This window comes from Oryzias latipes, chromosome 14 (assembly GCF_002234675.1).
Source record: "Oryzias latipes chromosome 14, ASM223467v1".
Taxonomy (NCBI): Eukaryota; Metazoa; Chordata; class Actinopteri; order Beloniformes; family Adrianichthyidae; genus Oryzias; species Oryzias latipes.
The window spans coordinates 412,027-414,868 of NC_019872.2; the positions used below are offsets into that span (position 1 = coordinate 412,027).

General features: G+C 33.7%; 1 long non-coding RNA gene across 1 annotated transcript; it reads right to left on the bottom strand.

The window, feature by feature from the left end:
• Positions 1 to 599: 599 nt before the first annotated feature.
• Positions 600 to 2,289, bottom strand: LOC110013519. Its single transcript, XR_002288668.2, has 4 exons — positions 2,061 to 2,289; positions 1,400 to 1,458; positions 1,259 to 1,285; positions 600 to 783 (listed from the first exon to the last, which is right to left on the bottom strand). It is a non-coding gene; the product is annotated as an uncharacterized LOC110013519 (long non-coding RNA).
• Between the last annotated feature and the right edge of the window lie 553 nt (positions 2,290 to 2,842).

A 2,842-nucleotide genomic window follows, 5' to 3' on the forward strand; every position in this document is an offset into this window, starting at 1 on the left:
GAATATCACTTGGTACTTACCCCTTAAGTACCATAAAATTGGACTGTAAAAGAAAGTCAGCCCTATTTCCATTCAACTACATGGTGCTTTCAGTACTAAATACTGGGTATGTTCACTTGAATATTACGTAGTACCTACCCCTTAAGTACAATGAAACTGGACTGTAAAAGAAAGTCAGCCCTATTTCCACTCTATTACATGGTACTTTCAGTAGTAAACGCTGGGTATGTTCACGTATTACCTTCCCGTAAAGTGTACATAAACACTTGGTCTTCTGACCTTACCAAAGGAGATAATGCTAACTTGTTGGTAAGGGTGAAGTAACTGCATTGTAAAACATAGTCTGGCCTTATTACTTATGAGGCAAATTTAAAGAGAAACAAGACAGCAGTGAAAACAACAATCTTTAATGATACACTTCTGCAGTATACAAAGTATCATCACAATACAACTTGTTTTAAGTTCTCAACAAAATGGAAAAAATGAGCATTCCAAAGAACAGATTTTTTCATATTATTTATCTTTTCTTCCAGAGTTTTGTGTTGTTCCAGGAATGATTCACATTTCTTTGCATAGCTCATGAGTTTGTCACCCACCGTGAAAACAGGAAATGGCCCCAGATCCTCACCTTTTCCAACCAAAGTCATTTCTGTAATTGTTGCAGTCAAATCTATTGTATTTTTGTCTATATTACACTGACGACATTTGGGGTCATGCTTTTTGTCAGTTGAAATTCCTTCAGCAGAATTTGGTAACGGTGCAGGACTTCTTCAGGGTTTGTAACTGCAAGAAGAATCACAATACAAGCTCAAATGAACATAAAAACATAATGACTGATGAGATAAGAAGTATATTTTAATTATTTAATCATTTCTGTAATAATAATCTCTATGAATTCTTTATTGCTTTGACTGCAATGCTTGAAATCAATTATCCTCATTTATAAACATAATAGATTATTCACAACTTCACTTTTTTGATGAGGTACAAAGGATATTTTAGTTACATAAACAAAAACAACAAAAAAGAAAATAAAGGAAAAAAATCAAAATTGCCATAAAAAAATCTAGTTTGCTTAGACAAAGAATTACAAAAGTAATGTTTTAATAGGCAATTGCTGTGTGTATTTGTTCTTTATAAATATTATTTGCACCTACAATTTGCATTATCATATTTAAAAAGAAAAGGAAAAAAACAAATAGAGGCAATTTTAACACAGTTACTCACAAAAATATGTTTTAAACTTACAAAGAGTTACCTTCACTGTTGGGTGTTAGAGTTTCTTCTATCATATTTGAAAAAAATAAAATAAAAAAGGAGAAAGAAAAGAAAATGGTGAAAAGGCAGTCAAACTGTTCATTCATGTAAATAAAATGTCCACTTGGTAGATTTAGCTTACTTTAGCTTACTCTCCTGTGGCTTCATGGATTTGTCTGGGATGTCTTCACCATAGCTGCCCTAAAAACGCAAAAAGACTGAAGTACATCATCATTATTTTTTAAAAAATGCCTTTCTTTGATTTTCCCAGAAAGACGTGCGCTTAAACGTGCACTGACTGAACAACAGACTTTATCATTTAGACTACATGCTTGTTTTACAGCGGCCCCTCTTCTGGTAAGTAACAACAATGATTGTAGATTTTCATTATAAACTTTGAAAAGTTATTCATTTGGAAACAACTGAAATTATTGCAGTGTAACCCTTGTGCTATCCTAGGCACTTTAACATTGGGAGTGGGGTTATCTAAACCCACTAGACAGAGCTCTGAACCATTTTTCTTCAATGATTTATGATCTTCACTGGTGTCCATGGATTACATGAAATCTTTCCACCTTTATCCACCTTTGTCATGCATGGTAGGGAGAACACGTCAATGGAAGGGTGGAGGTCATCTAAGACAGCACAAGGGTTAAAGTTAGCAGACATGCTCTTATTCTTACGTCACGTTTCAAACACAGAGAGAGCGACTTGAAATAACGAGGTTAGCTTCTTTATAATGTTTGATCAGTTTAAATATTTACATATCATTCATCCAATATTTAAAAAAAACCCTGGCTTACCTGCCAAATGAAGAGAAATTCAAACTGCTGCGCCACTCATTCACATTGGGGGTAGCCATGCTGCATTCAAGTGCGCTTGGAATTTGCACATTTGCTCGCCCCGACCTACTCAAGAAAAACACACACTCGGGGTGTATTTTGTATTAAAAGTAAATATTTATCCTTGTTATGTTACATCTTTCCTTACGTTATATTAATTAGTTCATGTTTAGAAAAGTAGCTAAAAAAAAGTGAAGTTGTGAATAATCTATTATGTTTATAAATGAGGATAATTTATTTCAAGCATTGCAGTCAAAACAATAAACAATTCATATAGATTTATCAAACTCATTATAGAAATGATTAAATGAGTAAAATATACTTCTTATCTCATCAGTCATTATGCTTTTTATGTTCATTTGAGCTTGTATTGTGATTCTTGTTGTAGTTACAAACCCTGAAGAAGTCCTGCACCGTTACCAAATTCTGCTGAAGGAATTTCAACGGACAAAAAGCACGACCCCAAATGTCGTCAGTGTAATATAGACAAAAACACAATATACTTGACTGCAACTATTGCAGAAATGACTTTGGCTGGAAAAGGTGAGGATCTGGGGCCATTTCCTGTTTTCACGGTGGGTGACAAACTCATGAGCTATGCAAAGGAATGTGAATCATTCCTGAAACAACACAAAACTCTGGAAGAAAAGATAAATAATATGAAAAAAAATCTGTTCTTTGGAATGCTCCTTTTTATTGTTTTGTTGAGAACGTGATACAAATTTCATTGTGATAACACTTTG